This window comes from Eulemur rufifrons, chromosome 16 (genome assembly GCF_041146395.1).
Source record: "Eulemur rufifrons isolate Redbay chromosome 16, OSU_ERuf_1, whole genome shotgun sequence".
In the NCBI taxonomy this organism is placed as follows: Eukaryota; Metazoa; Chordata; class Mammalia; order Primates; family Lemuridae; genus Eulemur; species Eulemur rufifrons.
In genome coordinates, this window is record NC_090998.1 from 40,900,079 (window position 1) to 40,921,081 (window position 21,003).

Here is a 21,003-nt window from a genome sequence, read left to right on the forward strand (position 1 = left end):
CTGTTGCTGTGAGCCCTGAGATTTTGGGGCTGTTTGTTGCCACCAAGAAGCCTGGGGCATCCTGGCCGACACCCACCCACGTGGGATTTTGGGGAAGATTAAAGGGGCTCATAGCTGGAAAGCACTGAGCACATTCTCGATACAGGGCAGTGTTTTCTATTTTCCTCCATCTCCACGTCGCATGGGCATCTCGATCAGCATATCCCAAACTGAGCTCAGGCGCCCACCCACCAACACCGGACCCCCACTTCCTCCTGCTGCCCACGTGGTGACACTGCGCACCCTCCAGTCTCTCGCACAAGCTGCAGCCCCGAGAACCATCGTCAGGACCGCTCCCTTCTCTCCCACATCCGATAAATTGGCACATCCTTCTATTCAGAGTGTGGAAAGAAAAAGACCAAGAACACCTGGAAAGACTGTCTTTTAAAAATTAAGGAAAGATACTTTCCCAGACAAACAAAAGCTGAGGAAGCTCATCCCACCTACCCCTGCCTTGCAGAGAAGTGCTAAAGCGAGTTCTTCAAATTGAAACAAAAGGATGCTAAATAGCAACATGATAGCTTATGAAAATATATATCTCACTGGTAAAGATAAATGTATAGACAAATACAGAATAATGTAATACTGTAATGGTGACATATAAATCACTTTTTACCCTGGTATAACAGTTAAAAGACAAAAGCATGGCCGGGTGCGGTGGCTCACGCCTGTAATCCTAGCACTCTGGGAGGCCGAGGTGGGCGGATCATTTGAGCTCAGGAGTTCGAGACCAGCCTGAGCAAGAGCGAGACCCCATCTCTACTAAAAATAGAAAGAAATTATATGGACAGCTAAAAATATATATAGAAAAAATTAGCCGGGCATGGTGGCTCATGCCTGTAGTCCCAGCTACTTGGGAGGCAGAGGCAGGAGGATCGCTTGAGCCCGGGAGTTTGAGGTTGCTGTGAGCTAGGCTGACGCCACGGCACTCACTCTAGCCTGGGCAACAGAGTGAGACTCTGTCTCAAAAAAAAAAAAAAAAAAAAAAGACAAAAGCATGAAGAATAACTAAAACCACAAAAATTGGTTAACGGATAAGTAATATAAAAATAAATAAATTCTGCCATCAATAACATAAAGTGTTGGGGAGGCTGTAAAAGTGCAGAGTTTTTGCATATGATTGAAGTTCAAAATAGACTGTTATAAGAAGTTTAAGTTTTACAAGATGAATAACTCCTAGAGATGAATAACTCCTAGGGACAGCATAGTGCCTATAGTTAAAAATATTATATTATATAACTAAAAATTTGCTCAGAGGATAGATGTTATGTTAAATGTTCACGTCACATAATAATAATGGTGGATAAACAAAGAGGAGGAGACTTTCGGAGGTGAAGGATAGGTTTATGGCATATATTATGGTGATTGTTTCACTCGTGTGTATACTTATCTCCGAACTCATCAGGTTGTATACATTAAACATGTATAGCTTTTTGTATGACAATTAAACCGTAATAAACTGGGTTAAAAAAAAAAATCCACACAGAATAAACAAACTCTTGGTGCTTGGGGAGCAAGAGGAAGGCTCTGAGGTTGCGTAGACAATGATCTCCTGGATTTCAAGCCTGGGAAGAAGACAAACACACACCAAGGTGCTTCTAAAAGATTGTCAACAAAAAGGAGACCACATGGCTTCCTTAGGAAATGTTGAAAGTCACCTGGTCTGACCCTTGCCCGCACTGTTGAGAACACTGGGGGCCAGAGACAGTAGGTGGTTTGTGTTGGGCTGCACGGCCAGCAGGGCGGGAAGGGCATTTGGGGCACTCACCTTGGCATCTGTCTCCTGTACGGCTGCTTTTCTTTGTTGCAGACACAAGTTTAACCCACGAGAGAGAGTGGAGGCAGCCTTCACTTCTCCTTTTCTCTCACATCCCAAATCCAACCTGTCAGGAAATCCGATCAGCTCTTTCCTCAAAGTCTTTCCACAGGTGAGCACCTCTCAAACCCTCCAGGGCTTCTCCTACCCTGCTCCCAAGCTTCTGCCCCAAACCCTCCAAGGCTCACACTGCGCTCCGCCCGGGGGCAGAGCTTGTCACCACGGTGTGCTGGCCCTCCGCGGTCCATGTGGAGGCCCTGCCTCCCTGCGTCTCCGTGAATGCGCTCACACTCTGAATCCTGCCTCGCTCGCTGTGCAAACCGCACCGGCCTCCTCGCTCCTGGTGGGAACACTCAGGCCTGCTCCCACCCTGGGCCTTCGCACAGGCTCTTTCCTCGCCCCGCCTGGCTTGTCCCCTTACCTCCTCAAAACCTTTGCCCCAGTGTCATCCACTCATGAAGCCTACTCCACACACCTTATCAAAATTGTACCCATTCTTTCTTCCAGCTCTCCTGATTCCCCTTATCCTGTTTCTTTCTGATTTTCTAGCATTTTTTACCATCGAATATAAGATTTATTAAGTTTATCATTCATCTCTCCCACTGGAATGTAAACTTACAAAAGCAGGCATCTTTGTCTGTTTTATTCACTGGGATATTCCAAGGTCATAGAAAGGTGCCTGATATGTAGTAGGTGCTCAGTAAATACTAGCTGACCAAAAGGGGAAAAAGCAGAGACTAGCGTGAGACAATCCCCCGCACCCCAGAGCATCGGTTTGAATTCCAGTTTCCATTTTGCTTCCCTGGTTTAGCGTGCTCTCCATGCGGGAGCCGCCAGCCTTCAGACGCAACTCTTCCCCACCGGTTAGAGTTAGTGCAGACGCTGTGTTTCCGAGGCCAGCAAGCAGCGGTGCAGCCACGCGGCCACAGGAATAGAGGGCTGGACTAAGTTGTTTGCTTACAGTATCCGATTTATAGGGTGTCTCCCTCCCCGGGCCTCCTCTGCCGTCCTGGTCACCCTCGGAGCTCTGTCCTGCAGATGCGGAAGCAGGGTCCTCGTCTCATCCTGAAGGTCCCTCGGTCTGGGATGGACCCAGCTACCTCTGGATCTATCCCTACATTCTGCTCATAGAATGTGATCCTGTCCCCTTTGTCTTCCTCCTGTGAGGACTGTGTGTGTGCATGCGTGTGTGAGAGACAGAGACACACACACACCAGGAACACCCCCTCCCATCTCTCCTGTTGTGTTTGGCTCTTTTCTTGTGCCCCTTCCCCCGGCCTTTTCTCCAAGAGGGAGTTCTGGAAGATTGTTAATTTTTTTTAATTTTTTTAAATTTCAGCATATTACAGGGGTACAAATGCTTAGGTTACATACATTGCCTTTGCCCCACCTGAGTCAGAGTTCAGGCGTGTCCATCCCCCAGACGGTGCGCACCACACCCATTAGGTGTGTATGCACCCATCCCCTCCTCGCCCTCCCATCTGCCCGGCACCCGACGAATGTTATTACTATATGTGCACTTAAGTGTTGATCAGTTAACAGCAGTTTGATGGTGAGTACATGTGGTGCTTGTTTGTTATTCTTGTCTTTACGCACAGAGAGCCCTCCTTAAGGGCCTGGGGTCGGGGAGGCTGCGGTTTGGCACCATCACAGCCAGGGCTGCTGCTGGCACTCTAGCGTGGAGGCAGGTGCTTTCCTGTTGGGTCCCACTGCCATCCTGTCTTCCTGGCTGCGGCACAGGAAGGCCCTGTGAGAAGGGTGGGAGTCAGGGTGAGCCGCCCCAGCCCAGGGCCTTGGCGTGGTGTAGCAGCTCACCCGCTGGGTAATATCTCCAGGAAGCAGGTTTGTGTCATGGCTCTGCCAGGTGGCTCTGCAACCCACCTCTGCTCTCCCCCCAGATCATACCACCCTCTAGCACTTGGCTTTGGTCCTGCCTCCTCTGTGACCCTCCGGCCAGCCGTGAGTGGCCCGCAGGAGGCCGAGAGCTCGCCATCTGTGCCTTTTACCCAGTGAATCGTCTTTCCCTCTCTTGCTGCAGCTCTTTCCTGCCTCGGGTCTCCCCAGTGAGGTCCAGGTTCCTCCCGGGCAACCTGGCCACCTCACCCTATTTCCCTTGACATATAGGTTAGGGCCTGTTCTGGGGGGACCTCAGCACTTGCCTCCTAGTGAAGGAGCCTCCTCCAGGCTGCTCCCAGCAGCTGCTGGACGTGGCACAGAGTGGAGGCTCCATCAGTCCTTGTGGACCAGATAGAGGAGCTCTCCAGATACTGGCCACTTGCTCCTGTGTCCAGTCTGTTCAATTCACCCAGGGCTTCCTGAGGACCTCATGTGCTAGTTGCCAGGGGGATGCGAGGGTGACTAGCCAGGCCTCCTGCCCTCAGGGGCAACACAAACTCAGTGACTGTGCTATGGACAGGGTGGAGTTAAGGGCAGACACAGGGCAGGTTTGTGCTCAGCCTGGAAGGATGGGCAGGTGGGACCTTCGTGGGACATAGGAAGTGTCAAGTGCTGGCCCAAGCCTCGACTTACCCTGGTCCAATCCCTGGTCCACTCACAGGGTCGGAGGGGAATTAGGGGCTTGGTAGATACGTGCAAGCCTGTGAGGTCGGGGAGGCAGGGGCAGGTGCACCGTGATGCAGGGCGATGTGCCTATTAAAAGAGGCAGGTCTCAGCTTTCCTCTCAGTCTGCCTAGTGGGAGATTCCCACGCTCATAAATAGCATTATTAACTTTCTCCTGCCTTTTATGTTGTTGGCAGGCCTGTGCTCTCCCCAATAAAAGGCAGGAGCAACAACAGGTCTCCTGTGTGACACCGTGTCATCCTTCCATCTGCTCCTCGTTCCCGAGACCGTCCTGCAGGGCAGAGGCATGGCGGGCCGTTCCTACCGCTTCAGCTCCAGCTTCGGGGTCAGGAACCTGAGCTCCTGCTCCGCCGTCACGCCCAAGCCTGGGGCTCGCAGCTGCAGCAGTGCCATGGCCCATTGTGGGGGCCGTCCTGGGGGGCCGGGCTACAGGCCCTCAGAGGCTTTGGCAGCCAGAGCCTGTGTGCGGTGGGGTCCCCCACATTGCGGTGAGTTGTGCATGGCCCCTACACAGCGGGGGAAGCTTTGGCTACTGGGCAGGGGGCCTTTGCAGGCCCAGTGCCCCGTGTCACGACTGTGACAGTCAACGAGAACCTCCTCACGCCCCTCAACCTGGAGATCGACCCCAACGCGCACTGCGTCAAGCACGAGGAGAAGGAGCAGAACAGGTGCCCCAGCAGCAGGTTCGCTGCCTTCATCGACAAGGTGGGTCTGCGTGCTGTTCCCTCGGGGGCTGTGGCGTAGGAAGGGGTAAGGGACTTGCAACTCGATGATGGGTTGGGTTCAGCTTCTCCTGCTACTGACTAGCACATGGCCTTGAGAATACGGTTGAATCAGGGTCTTGGTTTTCAAATGTTGCCGTGAGGGTCAACTGCTATGATGGATGTGAACCACCAGACAGAAGCTGCTGCTCACACCGCCCAGCTGGAGCTGAGCGTGGTCTGTGGCCCACCTTCTGGATCTCAGCCAGCACACGGCAGGAGGGTGCGGGTGGGGTGGGCAGCTCTGTCTAGGCTGGTGTCTGACCTCCTGCTCAGAGGAGATGCTGCCACCGCTGGATGGGGAGCCAGGACGAAGAGGGGCCAGAGGCTCCTTTCCTGCTCCTTCTTGGTGGGGACATCACAGGAAGGCTGTGAATCCTCACGACTCCTGCCCAAGGCACCTTCTACCCCCCAACATGCATACAGATTAAAGGCAGCAAACTGAGAAACTTAGGGGATGGCTCAAGGAATTGCATTTTTCTGATGTTACAGTATGAGTCCTCCTGGTTAAGTATATAGCTCTGGTTTCTTGACCTAACAAGGCCCCTCTGAGAGCTCACAGACTTTGTGGGAGGACAGCAATCGAAGCACAAGGGAGGAAAGGCTCATCTTCCAGGGCTGAATGGTGTGCAGGTCTACACCCAGGGACTATGTAAGGAGGCACACACCAGGGTGATGGTCTCAGACCAACACCACCATCAGAAATGGGCTTATCTGTGCACAAATGTATGGGACATCCACTCTTAACATACTGCCAGCTGTCCAAACCACTGTCCCCTTTCACTGACACAAGGAAGGTGACTGTAGAATTATGCAGGTTGTTCATTGCACAGGAACACCCACCAAGAGTGGGGTAGGTTAAAATCCAGCCCATGCTTTGCTTGCTGGGCTGTGTGCCCTGGCAGGGGGCTGCATCTGTCTGGAGAGGGCATCTTTTTCTAATTTGTTCCAAAGCACAGTGAGGGCCATGAGCGTGCAGACTCAAAGGGATCTTTGCACATGGCCTTTTGGACATCACCAGGGATGCTGCCCTCTCTGTTGAGAGGCATCAGTGCTGGGTCTGGGGAGAGGGACTCACGCCAGGCTGGCTTTCCCCTCCCCTGGGGTTGCTGACGGCCACCCACTTCCATCCAGCATCCTTCCTGCAGGCTCCAGACTGCACTAAGGTCCAGGCTGCAGCCTACATTGGTGTAGTGGCTTCAGTCCTACAGAGCAGCAAGCCAGAGGGCTGCCCCATGACGTGGGTCCATGTGCTGCTTTTTGGACAATCAGGGTTTTGGTGCCTTTTCTGCAAGCACAGCCAGTTGAGTGTTCTTCATACCAGGCTTGCACTCCCTGTAGGTTAGGGCTTGAGAGGGAACCACCTACTTTAGAATCACCTACTGGTAACTGGAAACTTTGATGGCAGCCTCGCAGGTCGTGAGAATGAAGCCAAATGGCGAGGCGTGTGCACCTAGAGGCAAGTGCACCTGCATGCCATTGCACAGCAGGAGGGTGTGTGGGGGGGTGGGCAGCTCTGCTGAGGCTGGTGTCTGACCTCCCTTAGAGGAGATGCTGCCACCCGGCATGGAGGGGGAGCCAGGACAAAAAGGGGCCAGCATTGCCAGAGCTTCTAGCTTGTCAAGAAGGTCAGAGAGATCCAGCTTCTTGCCTTAAATCGCTCAATTATTAAATGTTGGCAACTAACCAGATCTCTATACAGCAGTGTGCAGGCCACATAAAACATGCCCATGGGCCTGATAGGACCTGGGGCGGCCAGTGTACCATTGCCGATGTACTCCTCCTGCCTCAGTTTACAGTGAGGCACAGAGAGAATGAGGCGAAGTGGGCTGGTTGGTGGCAGAGTTAGGCAACAAGGTCTAATTCCTGGTCTGAAGTCCCCCTCTTGGGCTCTAGTGCCCCCAGATCAGAGTGAGGGAGTCATTGTGGGTTCATTTTTAAACTGCTGCCATACAAATGCAGCAGTTTAAAACAACACGAATTTATTATCTCATGAGGCTGACATCAGGGGCTGTATTTCTTTCTGGAGGTCTTCGGGGACCTTCTGTTTCCAGGGACAGGAAGGCTCTGGCAGAATCGAGTTCCTTGAGGGTGCAGGACTGAGGTCCCTGTTCCCTTGCTGGCCAGCTGCCGGGGGCTGTACTCAGTTTCTAGAGGCCGTCCACATGCCTTGAGTTGTGGCCCCCTCTTCTTCCATCTTCAAAGCCTAAAATATTGGGCCGAGTCCTTCTCATGTTCCAAATCTTTCTTCTGCCTCCTTCTGAGCACCTCTCTCACTCTTCTGTCTGCCTCTTCCACTTTGAAGGGCCCATGGGTCTACCTTGAGCCCACCTGGATAATCTCCCAATCTTCGGGCCCATAACCTTAATTTCATCTGCAAGATCCCTTTTGTTATGTAATACAACACATCCACAAGTCCCAGGGACTGGGGCATGGACATCTTTGCGGGGGGTGGTCATTATTTGCCCTACCACATATAGTCTGAAATATTTCTACAGGATCAAATGTTATTGCATCCTGTGCAGAATAAACAAATGGCTGCAAATTGTGTGCTCTTTCTGGGAGGTGAGGATGGGTGGGGAATATTTGTAACCTGCACTTTCAGACTTTGTCAATGGTTTGGCTTCTTGGGGAAGATCAGAGGCTGCTGCAGGGCAGGGGCCATCCCCAAGGGCAGCGAGAGCTCTGGGGGACAAAGCATACTCCTAGCAGGCCTCCTCCTGAGTCTCTTTTCTCCACCCGAATGGCAGGTGCGCTTCCTGGAGCAGCAGAACAAGCTGCTGGAGACCAAGTGGCAGTTCTACCAGAACCGCGAGTGCTGCGGGAGCAACCTGGAGCCGCTGTTCGAGGGCTACATCGAGACGCTGAGGCGGGAGGCTGAGTGCGTGGAGGCCAACAGCGGGAGGCTGGCCTCAGAGCTCAACCACGTGCAGGAGGTGCTGGAGGGCTACAAGAAGAGGTGAGCATGACAAGGCTGGGGTGGCTCTAGGGAGAGGAGTAGGTCTTAGCTGAGGCCACACAATTCCCTTGAGGCGAAGACGGCCAAAGGTCAGGGTCATCTCAACTAGCTACCAGATGGTTCTGCTTTATCCGTTTGACTCAGCTCCCAGCTCTTGCAGCCCCATCCTGGTACTGTGGAAAGATTTGGAGAGCAGAAAAGCTCCAAGTCTGGGAGGGATGGGACATACATACATCCTGGGTACAGACTGACACGGAGATGAAGAGAGAGGAACAAATGAAACAGGAGGACCAAGACCAACAGGGCTGGAGAGGAGGACCCAGGAGCAGTCAGCGCTTGGGTGGCTGGAAAGGGAAAGGCCCTGAACAGGTATCTTGAAAATGATCTGGCTGATGCCGTTGAAAGTATCTGATGAACTTGGATTATTCCTTATTTACTCTGCAGAGAAACCACCAGGCTCTTGTTCTGCAGGGCTCCACAGTTCAAATGTCCATGTAAATCTTTTGTTTTAGCCTGAGTTGTTTAGTTTGGCCATTACCTAGTCTAAACTCATCGGGTCACTGTTAACTTGCCCCTTTTTACTTTGTAGATACGGACAAGGTGAAGGGGGATTTTGACATTAATCGGTCCTTGTAATTCTAACTCTCCCTGGGATTCGTGGGACATGCAATTTTCCCATCCAGATGGACCTGGCAGTGGGTCTTCACTTCCCTGGGGGAGAAGCAAGAGCAGACACAGTTCTCAGTGTGCAGGGATAAACGGCTGTGCCCACTCTGGGGGTGTGAGGGTGGTAATGATAGAGCTGAAAGTTTATTGCAGCCCAAATTACCCTGTAATTAACAAGTTGTAAACACCACTCTGGGAACTCCTGTCTCCTTTGTTGGGGCAGGACTGCTCCAGGGACAAGGTCTCACTGGCAAGAGGGATGGGGCCAGGCTGGTCGAGGAGGGTTGGGGAAGTGCCCCTGAACGGTGGGTTGCTCCCAGGAGTTCAAGTCCTTGGATATCGTGGCAGAATAGAACTTCATAGGGAATGCTTCATAGAGCTTTATGTGTTGTACAATTCTGTAGTTGAAAGGCTTCCTTGGAACATCTCTCCGTCTTTTAGTCATCCCACAAATATTGACTGCAGGCCCCACTGCACACGAGATGATTTAACCTAAGATGCAGGGAGAGTAAATGATGTGCCTCTTGTTTTGCACCGACTTCAGTTCAAGTCCAGTGTCCTTTTGTTGGGTTCTTGGGCTGGGAAATAGAAGCCCAGAGAGACCAAGCCTCTTCTCCAAAGGCGCACAGAAAGTAAGGGGAACACCAGGGAGTTTTGCAGACCTGGGCTCTGGCTGTCAGCCCAGGGCCATCAGTCCTGGGGGCCTTTCCACCTGGGTTGTCTCTCCTCAGGTATGAAGAAGCGATGGCCCTCAGGGCCACGGCGGAGAATGACTTTGTGATGCTGCAGAAGGTAAGTGACCTCCCCACATAGGGAGAGTTAAATTTTGGACCAGATGCTCTGATACTGGGTGTCCCGTCCTGTTCCCATCAGTCCAGTTGGTGGTGGCAAGGCACTCGAGTCCCCTGGCAGGTGAAGGTGGGTGGTTTGGCTGCAAGGCCATCTTGGCCCCCAAGTGGGAACCCAGACTGTGCTGATGTAGCTTTATAAAAAGAAAACATCATGCTGCTGCTTGTCGTTTTGTAAACTACCTGATTGGCTGAAGTGTTCATTTTTAGGTCTATTTTGCTCTCATGTGGACAACGCCTCCTCCCATCATGCCAGATGGGGGTTGGTTCTTAGCTTGCGAATGATTTATACATGTGGCCATCATTCAGTGCAATTGGAAATGAGAGGAAAGAAAAAAACAACAGAGAAAAAAACTGCTACTGATCTCCCTTCGGTTTCAAATTGGTGGGTGCAAGTGCATGGGAATGTTCTGTAACAAACAGTGTGCCTCCCAGCCACCGTATTTGTGAGTAACCACAGCATGGAGAGAGGGCTGGTAACAGATCTGCCGACAGAAGCTGACTTTGGTCTCAGGCAGGAGACCAGCTATCTGGGTGCTGGGTGCTGCCTGACCTGGGCTTTGAGGATGACCTGTGGAGAGGCTCTGCTGACTGCCACCTCCTCATGCTCTGTGGGTCATTCGCTGGGAGGCAGCGGCCTGCTGTTCTGGGCTGTGCCTTCTTCAGCGAGGTCCTCAGTTCTGAAGGGGTCAGAATTCTCTCTACGTCCTGTCTCCAGGGGTGTCTCAGGACATTTGTGCGATGGGAGGTAATGTCAATGGCAGATAGCAAAGGCCTCATCCCTCCCTGGGGGGCCCAGAAGGCGAAGATGAGAAGTCCACGTTAGACTAGTAAGTGCAGGGTGGCTGGGCGGGGGCTGGCCACGGCAGCAAGGTGGGCCAGGAGATGGCCTCAGGGCCTGCTGTGGAGTGCCGAGTCTCAGAGGCACGGAAGAGGCGACAGAGCCCACTTCCCATCGTCTCCGTCTGTCTGCCCCAGGACGTAGACTCTGCCTATCTGCACAAGCGGACCTGGAGGCCAATGTGGAGGTGCTGAGGGAGGAGACTGTCTTCCTGCGGTCTCTCTACCAGGAGGTAAATCTCTCCCCATCTCCGGAGGGGCAAGGGAGGGAAGTAGGTGGAGGAAGGTTTTCTCCGGGTGTGGCTTGTTCTGGTTCCTGGGTTCCAGGGAGAGCCATGCATTCCTTATTCTCCTAGAGCCTGGCCGGCTTTCCTTCTGTGACCAGAGGGGATTTTTCTTTTGTTCAGGCCTCCTTTCAAAATGGAAGTGGGCGATGCTCTTTCTTTAAGATTATTTGAAAGAATGTGATTAATTGCCCATCTACACAGCACAACATGAAGTGGAGATTTGACAGTTAATTTATTAATTCAGTTAGTGTAAAAACCCAAGTGGATAATCCAGGACTCTACCGTGACCATTATCTGGTTGATTCCATTATAAAGATCTGTCCAGCTGATTGGGACAGTTCAGGGCCCAGAGTGGAGAGATGGGTGGTTTGTCTACATACATACAAATCTGTCTCCCCGGATCCACGCATTAGTGGATTCCCACCTTACTCATTGCCTGGAGGCCATAGGCCTCATCCCAGCCTTGTCCTCTTAAAGCTACAGTTTTAAAATTTGGCTGACTTGCTGGTAGTTTTCTAATTTCTTTCCCGAGGTTTCAGAGTTGGAACTGTTTTTTGAATTATCTAGGGAGAGGAATTCGAGCGGGATTTGGAGCTGAGGGCACTGGTTGTTGTCTTCTGCAGGAAATTCACCTCCTTCAGTCACAAATCTCTGCTACTTGGTGGTGGTGAAGACGGACAACAGTCGGGAGCTCAACATGGACTTGGTTGTGGCCGAGATCAAGGCTCAGTATGACGATATTGCCAGCCGCAGCCGGGCTGAAACTGAGACCTGGTACCAAACCAAGGCAAACTAGAGGGCAAGGAGAATAGCCGTGAGCTGGAACTTCCTGGGAAATGCACACCTGTGCTCCAGAGGGGCCCAGCCAAGGGCCTGGGCAGAGCAGTGCAAGGAGGAGGGGAATTGTGGGCAGGGGAAAAAAACAAAACAAAACAAAAAAGCACTGCACAGCAGGGAGCCAGGTGATCCAGGCTGCTGTGACATCCCACTACACCCTCCAGCCACTGTTTCTGCATGTTCACTTCTCAATCCGCAGTGTGAGGAGATGAAGGCCACAGTGACTCGGCAGGATGAGAACCTCTGCAGAACCGAAGAGGATATCAGTGAGCTGAACCGCACGATCCAGAGCTGACAGCCGAGGTGGAGAATGCCAAGCGGCAGGTTGTGGGGGCGCTGAGACCCCACCTGCTGCTTCTGACCTCATTTCTGCTTTCCTCCTGTCTTCAGGGAGTGCTACTGTCTTTGGAGGGTGTGTTTGAACTGTGCCGGAGTACACTCTCTCTGTCAGCACACAGCGCTCCTGTTCCAGCACTCGCTATTAGCAGACCTCTGAATCACTGTGGATCCAACAGGTGAAAAATGGCATCTAATTGTTATTTTAATTTGCATTTCTCTGTTTAACTAGTGATATCGAATGTCTTCTCATACAGTTACTTGTCATTTGCATTTACATTCTAAGCACTGCCTGTTCATACCATCTACCTATTTTTTAGTTGTGATTCCTGTCTCTTTTCTTGGTGATTGGCAGCGTTCCCCTGTCCATGGTACCTAGATTGCAAGCCTTTGTCAGTTACATGTGTTGCAATTAACCTTCTCTCCATCGTTTGATTTGCTTGGTGTCGTCCTTCTTTGGGCAGAAATCTTTAACCTAGACTTGGCCAAGTCCATTATATTGTTCCTTAATGATTTATACTTAGGAAGTTTTGAGGTAATAGAGGTATCCTCTTATATTTTGTCCTCTACTAGTTTTACAGTTTTACCTCTCACATTTAGGTCTTTAATCTATCTGAAGCCTATTTTTTTGTACATACAGTAAGTAGGGTTTTATTTTAATTTTTCTACATGTAGTAGAAAAAATCCACTGATTTGTGATTCTACCTCTTTCATAATACTGAGTTCTCACACATACCTGGCTCAATTTCTGTCCTCTCCCTTCTGTGTAGCTCTTCTCAACCACTATGCAGGATGTATCACAAGTAATTTGTTACTGTTATTAGTTGAGGTCATGAAGTATGGGAATGGTTTACTTTCTAGAAGTGAAACTCTTAGCCGGGCCTGGTGGCTGTACCTGTAGTCCCAGTTGCTCAGGAGACTGAGGCGGGAGGATTCCTTGAGCCCAGCAGTGTGAGGTTATAATGAACTATGATTGCACCACTGCACTCTAGTCTGGGTGACAGAGCAAGACCGTGTCTCGATTAAAAAAAAAAAAGTAAAATTAGAGAAATTGTCCTCATAACAATTCTGCTCTTGCTCATTTGCATTCTGACATGCTTTCTTAAGTGGGGCAAAAGGGAAGGGCTGTAACTGGTGTGTTAGGAGTTCCAAATGGGAACTTATTTCAGGGCTGAAGAATGAGACTCTGTACAGTAGCCTCTGAAAACCTGGGCTTGGCACTAATTCACTGGGTAGCCTAGGGCACAACACAGCGTCTCTGAGTCTCAGTTTCTTCATCTGCATAGTGGGAATAATAATGCCTGTTCGGACAAGCTCACAGAACAACTTTGAAGGTACAATTAGATAACATCTGCGAAAGTGCCTTGTAAACTAACAATGGTATACAAATATATGGTAATGTCACTAATTATTATCAGTCCTATTCCAGTGCTAACATTTTCTCCCTCAAGTGAGTTTTACAATAAGGTGGTACAAAAATGAAGGAAAAAAGCTCCAAGTGAGCTATTATTTCCCTGCCTAGTTAATTTTCCATTGATGTATTTCTTTTAAATAGTAGAAAGTTCAAAAGCTGACCATTGTGAATAAAGTTGAAATAGGACGACCAAAGCCATTGGGAACTGACCAGGGTCCCTGTAGCCTATACCCTTTTCAAACTCCCCCCCACCCCCCTTGCCCACAGCGCTATAAGCTGGAGGCTGCAGTGTCCCAGTCTGAGCAGCAGGGCGAGGCGGCCCTCAGTGACGCCCGCTGCAAGCTGGCTGAGCTGGAGGCCGCCCTGCAGAAGGCCAAGCAGGACATGGCCTGCCTGCTCAAGGAGTACCAGGAGGTGATGAACTCCAAGCTGGGCCTGGACATCGAGATCGCCACCTACAGGCGCCTGCTGGAGGGCGAGGAGAGCCGGTGAGGACAGGGAACGGGGGTCCCTTCACACCCCCACTCAGACTTGTCTATAATCTTCCAGGTAGCAAATGTTCAAACTGGGAAAGACTCTAGAGGTCATGGAGTCCAACCAGGTCCCCATTTTACAGACAAGGAAACAGATCCAGAGGGGAAGGGGCTTGCCCAGGAGCACAGCCAGTTAGTGGCTAAGCTGAACTGACGCTCACCTCCTGACTGGCCACCAGGACTCTTCTCCCTCCTGCTCTGTCCCGGGCTGGAACCTACAGCTCATTCTCAGGAAAATGCTTTACTCTGTGGCTAGCCTCAGGGGTCTCTTAAAGTTGGAATCATTCAGAAAATTAGTGAAAGGCCATTTGATTTGGGATGCACAAACGATTCTATCAACCTAGATAGGCTGGTGATCAGGACCAGGGGATAGAAATGAGCAGCACAGGTTCTTGCCTTGCAGCAGAGCACAGGGGCAGACATAAATCAATCCTCCAGGGGGCTGGGGTTAGTGGCCCAGGGAGGCTGTTGGGAGGCTTCCCAGAGGAGGAGGCAGAAGAGCCAGGGGAATAGGAAAGGGATAGGACACTTCAGCTGTGGTGAAAGTTTGAGCCAGGAACTGGGGACAGTGAAGACAGCCTCAGAGGAGCAATGCTGATTTACACCTGGGATGGCGCATGGCCTCTGGCCTTGAGGCGCCACATCGCTGGTGCTCCTCCTGAGTCCCACCAGAGGGGCAGGCTAGGTGGGGAGTAAAGCACAGCAATGAAGAGCAGAGGCCATGGGCCACTCACCCTAGGTTCGAATCCCAGCTCTGCCACTTATTAGCTATGTGACTTCTGCATACCTCAGAGTCCTCAACTGTAAAACCGAGATAATCATAAAACCCACCTCTTGAAACTGTTGCAGGATTAAATGAGTTTTAATGGGACATAGTACACACCAGTAGAAGCAGGGTATTATCATAATGAGAATATCTCTAGCCAAGGTGGCCAGGCAGGGCTGTACCCACAGAGAGGCCCCTCATTACCGTGGTTGGCTTTATAAATCCGCCACAAAGCAGCACCCCGGGCAGCCGGGCCATGCTGCTGGATCTGCCCGGTGCTGGAGCGAAGCAGGTGAACCTTTCTGTCAGTTTCCTCAGGGCTACAGGTGAAGCCACCAGAGCTTCCTTTGGACCCTTAAGTCCCCAACCCACTCACTAGCATTCAGTAAGGCACTTGGCATTTGCACTGTGACACTTATTTTCATACGATAATACTAATTAGTTAATAACTCAATCACATAATCACTGGTGCACTGTCCCCAACACGTGATTTTAAGGGGCAGTTTAGTGAATTGTGTTCTGTGCATTGTGGCCATTGACCTTTTAATAGATAGCCTCCTCTCGGCATTTAACAGGTTTAGTTTAATTACACAAGTAATGCTCATTGCAGCAAATGCAGAAAATAGGAAAACAAAAGCAGCCACAGTCACTCAACGCAGCGACAGTTGCTGCCAGCATTGCGAATCAACAGGCACCATGATGGGCATTGGCTGGAATCTTCTGGAAGGGCACAGTCCTAAGACTGTGGCAAAGTCAGAGTGAAGTGGCAGGAAAGTGAGCCAGATGCCCACATACATCCCCATCCAAAAGATGAGGAGTAGTGTTCTGAGCTGGGCAGAATGTATCGGAGTAGAGCTTTCCTGGGAAAACACGCTTGCAGCTGGGAGTTTAAAAAGGGGAGACGTAAGTGCAGGTAGGTGAGAGAGAGGAGGGAACATTTATACACAACCAACTCTAGTGGTATAAATGTCTCACCATCAATGAGATGTTTATGATGTTGATAGCAAACACTTACATTGGATTTACTTACTATGTGCTGGTCTCTATTTTAGGCACTTTGCATACAGAACTCAATCGTACCTTACAGCAATCTTATTAGGCAGGTATTATCATCTCCATTTTATGCTGGGAAAATTTAAGTGACTTGCCCAGGGTTACCCAGCTAGTAAGTGGCACAGCCAGATTTGAGTCCAGGCAGCCTGGCTTGAGAGAGCCCAGTTTCTTAACCACCACATCCCCCAGCCTCCCTCTGCATTTAATGAAATCAGTTGGGTGTGTGGGATAGCGTTTCAGCTCATAGGATAAAAATGCATTAGTTTGTGTCTGAGCCGAGGAGTTCAAGGCTGCAGTGTGCTATGATCATGTCTGTGAATAGCCACTGCACTCCAGCCTGGGCAGCATAGTGAGACCCCCCTATCTCTCACAAAATGAGTCAGTTTGAGTGATAAGCAAACCTTTCCTGCTCAAAAGTGTCCATCTAGCTAGCCAGTAGTGGCTCCCATCACCTCTTTGGCTTTGCTGGAATTTCCAGCCAGAGGGACAAGGAAGATGCCCCTCATCCCTACTTCTCAGTCCACCAAGTTTCCATGTCCAAAAAGCAACATGGCATAAAGTGGACTTTTGGATCCTGCAGCCTAATATATTCTTTCTCTTTGGGATCCTGGTGAGCAGGGCCGACACTGATGCTGTCTATAGCAGGTGGTAGCCTGCGCCTGCCTCGCATCTCCTCTCCCCTCCTGCAGCACGGAGGAGAATATGTCTGGTGCAAAAGCAGAGAGACTCAGCCCTAATGCTCACTCTCTCCTCTCCCCTGCAGGCTGCGTGAAGGTGTGGGCTCAGTTAACATCCGTAAGTCAGGTGCATGGCTCTCTGGGGTATCAATAGCGTTAATATTAGGTTACATCTAACTGGTGGCCAAACCTCTGTCTGTGGGGTAGTGGGTGAAAGAAGCCAGAGCTGAAGTCTCTGGGATCTGGACAAATTGATGGCCCAAAATATTCGACCCCTACATGAATCCATCCTGAACATCCATGAAGCCTAAGTTCATGAGTGGCAAATTCTGACCACTAATTGGTTCTGCAAAAATAGCCTAAGCCTTTCAGTTATGCACAGAATACTTCTCAAGTGGTATAATGTTTTAATAAGAAGAAATGCTAGATTTATATTGTCATTTGTGGCCTCTGCAGGCAATTTGTAAATCTTTATCTTTAATAATCCAGTATACACATAGCCTCTGGGCTAGGTGTCTGCGTCTGACCCATCCATTCCCCTCACCTTTCCAGCAACTATATTTGTAGAGGATTCCTCTAGTGTGATCCATCAGTTTTTGCTCAAAGATTGTATGAACACATCTCAGCGTCGGTCTGGTCTAAGTGGAGTTTGGTGTCCGATTTGCTAACCACACTCCTGAAGCAGCAGATGGCAATGGGTTTAGGTTTACCTGTAGTTTTGAAAGACTTGTGTTGCTGGTCCCTTAGAGTATAAAGAGAATCATTGGTTCTAGAGGATTCTGGGTCACACCATGCTGGGATGGATGAGAATTCTGACCTGGTGTCTCTGTCCACAGGTGTGAGCTATTCCCAGGGTGGTGTGGTCCGTGGGGACCTCAGTTCCACTGTCCCTCATGGCCTGGGGGGCGTGGCCATCAGCAGTGGTGCCTGTGCTCCCCCTCCATAGTGGGGGCCTGCTCCAGTGCCAGATCTGTGTGGTTTGCATAGAGGGGGTGAGACTCGGACAGATTGGGTCTGATGGGGCAGGGTAGGGTGGGAGGCCGAAATCTTTTCTCTCGCAGGCCCAAATGTCAGTTTAGTAATTTCCCTTTACAGGGAGCCCAGAACTAACTCTTCTGGTGCCTTTTTATTGGAGTTATGATTTATTTACTCTCTGAGTGTAAACCCTCCCTTGCCTCTCCCCTTCCCTGTGGTCTAGGAAAGGGATGTAAAGACTTTTGATATAAGCTGCTTAATCAACTTCTTCCCCAAGTAACTTCAGATAGGCAGACATTTACTAAGTCCTGTGTGCCGGGCCCTCTAGAAAGGGAGCCAGGTAGAGGGTGTGCAGGGGGTGGGAGCAGCTCTGTGCTTCGCCCTCCGACGACAGTGGCTCCACATGCTGCCTCAGCATGGAGGGGCAGTGGGGACGTGGAGCTGGGGCTCCGGGGAGGCTCTGCACTTGCTCTGAGAGATTGTACCTTCCCGGAGTCCCCCAGCTATTCACATGTCAGAATTAAAAGCCTGACTGAAGCCTACCAGCTGAGTTTATACTAGTGGTTGTTTGGAATTTCACTGTGTTTTCGTGCTTCCTGTACGGCTCCTTTCTTTTAGTGTGCTTGATTAAATATTGACGGCCAAAGGCTGTTTCTTGGTAACCAAGTTGCCGCCTGCCTCCTTCATTGTTTTCCCCACCCACCCACAGCCTTGTTTTGGTCCTTCTCAGGATGCAGTCCGGGGACCACCACCTGCGTCAGGTACCCCGTGAGTAGTTGGTAAACGCGAAAATCCTGGGCTCCATCCAGAACCACTGGATCAAGAGTTCTAGGGATGAGCCCAGGAATCTAGTTTAACAAGCTCCCAGGTGATTCCTGTAAGAACTAAAATTAGAGAACCACGGGTTTGTGTGGGCAGAAGGGAGAGGAGGCCAGGCAATTCTGGCCAGGGTGGTGACTTTCCCTGCGCTTCCCACAGGGTCAGATTGGCCCCTTTGCGCTTCCCCTTTGTCTTTGCTGAAAGGTCACAGCCCCAGTCTGGGCTGTGCACACACGGGGGTGAGTGCGGCAAAGGTACAGGCGGGGAGAAGAAGGGGGCCTGTATTTCTTAAGCGCCTGCTAAGTGTCTGGGCCAAACTGTACATGTATTTCATTCATTTCTCACAGCAACAGTATTATTGTCCTCATTTTACAGATAAAGAGATTAAGGCTCAAAGAAGTAACTTTACTAAGGTCACGCAGCTAGTCCACAATTGAAACCCAGGTCCAGGGAATGCCAGTGTTCATATACTTTTCCCTCTGCATGGCCCTAACTGTCCCTTAGGCTAAACATTCTGGCTTCTAGAATGCTCCTGGGCTTCTGCCTGGTGCAGCTTTACTAGTTGTCTGACACTTCAGAGATAAGAGATAGAAGGTGACTTGACCTCCTGGAAGCATTTGTAGAAACATCTCTCCGTAGCCTCTGTTCCCCAAGAACTTGGACAGATCTTTTCATGGGGCAGTTAATACAGGCCTCTTGTGTGGAACCTAGAATTAAAACTCAGACCTCTGGCTGCAGGGCATTTGCTGGGGTGGCCTGGACGGAGGCAGTGGGTCCGGGAACTCTGTCTCAGGCCTATCCCTGCACTGACAGTCCCGGGAAGGCCCACCTAGGGAAGCCTGTTCAAAGTCCCCCTGATGCAGGCTGTCCCTCGCTGGCTGTGATGGGTGGGAGAGAGGGGTTTCTGGTGCTTAACTCTCTTTCATTTGATATGCAGGAAGACCTCTACTTCTCTCACCTTATTTTATTTGGAACTTTTTTTAAAAAGATATTTTAAAAGGCCTGACTGGATAGAAGATATTCTGCCACAAGAATACATATTTATTCTCAAGACAAAAAAAAAAAAAGCCTTAAAAAAATTTTTTTTCCTCACTCCTTCACATACCCTAAAGTTTTTTTTTCTTTTCTATGAGTTGTTCACAGCCGCCAGACACCAGGTGCTGCTCTCCACAGCCACCGAAACCCGGGCTGGGGACGGAGCCTGGGGGAGGAGGGCCTGGCCCACCGCTGGGACCCACTGAGGATGGGCGACCCCCGAGGGTCTTTAGACTGCCACACTCAGACATGCTAGGCACCTGGAGTGGGGTGCGGACTGGGAGGGGACTGGCAGCCCCACCTTACGCCACCGGCCACCCAGGTCGCTGGACGTAAGATCCAGGCGGTACTTGCAGGTGACAGGCCCAGCCCGGCGCCACAAACAGCCCCCAAGCACCCCACCCCGCGACACCGCCGGGATCTGGGCGGACTGCAGACGACCCTGGGGCCATCGTGGGCGGGAGGCGGAAACCCCGCGTGAACCAAGGCTCCGAGGCCCCGATGCCAGGGCTCCGCCAGGGCACCCCTGATTTTCTCTGCTGGAGGTGTTAGCTTGGTCTGTGATGTTTCAAGGGAGACGGGTGCCCAGGACGGAGACCGAATCGCTCCCACGGGCCCACTTTTTTGTGTGGGCTGCTTACTCTTCTGGCTTTTCTTTGATCACTCAATTTCAGGTCACTTGACTTCTCCTTTAAAATTTTTCTTCCTAATAAAACTTCAGTCTGTGGTTACCCTTGCATTGCACCTTTTGCCTGCTATGAGAAATAGATCATTCATCAGGAGAGGGCTGCGGGAGCCCGGGACCCTCCGAACCAGAAGAGCTCGCCCTGGACTCCTGCGGTGGGTCTCCAGGACGGCTGGGGGAAGGTCTGCATCCTCATAAGCCAAAGGTGCCTCTGCTTGGCTGAATCGGTTGACTGGTCTTTGCACACAAAGCAAGGAAGTGTATTAAAAAGCTTATTAACATCTCCCAGATTCTGTCTGTTTGACTTTTCAATGAGTGATGTTATTATTTTTGGGGTATCAGGTTTGGTATTTTAGTTTTGCTTCGCCCAGATCCATGGTAACGTCAAGTTGTCTTGCCCAAGCAGACTCCCTTCAGCATCCTAGAACCACAGGAGGTGGCAGGGCTGGGAAGGGGTCAACCCCCTCATGTCACAGAGCCTAGACTGATGCCCAAAGCATGGAAGCCACATCTTGCCCAGGGGCTCACAGAGACCTGGCGGTCTTGGCAGAATTGGGGCTCAAAATTTCATCTCCTGATTTTCCAGCCCCTGAGATTTAACTTTTCCTGTGGATGAATGATGTCCCCTAACCTGAACACTGACCTGTTTAGATTGTGACCATGGCCTCAAAGCCCAGACTGCTGGGAGAATGGAGGGGCACAAGGGGTTTGGAGGAGGTCGGGGGGCCTCAGCCAGCAAAGCTCAAACAGAGCACAGCCCAAGTGCTCAGCAGCCGCAGCCTGCAGTGGGGCTGCCAGTGAGGACTGGTCAGCATGCACAGGGCTTCTCTTCTCCTCTCAGGGAAAGAGGCTGGGGATGGGGCGGAAGAGGGGGCTGGCAGCCGACATCTGACACCTGCCTGACAGCAGAGATAGCCAATCTGTGCTCCTAATGGAGAAGTGGAGCTCAGTCCCCAGGGGCTGGATGCCTGTACCTGCTGCTGTACCAGCTGCCTGAGTTTATCCAACATGTCCCAGGCCTGGCATATCCTGGAGCCCCATCCTGGGACTTAGTGGAGGGTCAGAGCCAAGAGGAG

General features: G+C 51.1%; 1 pseudogene; it reads left to right on the plus strand.

Moving 5' to 3' along the window:
* The first annotated feature begins 4,722 nt into the window (after positions 1–4,722).
* LOC138397281 (keratin, type II cuticular Hb5-like) lies at positions 4,723–20,728 on the plus strand (annotated as a pseudogene).
* Positions 20,729–21,003: the final 275 nt, after the last annotated feature.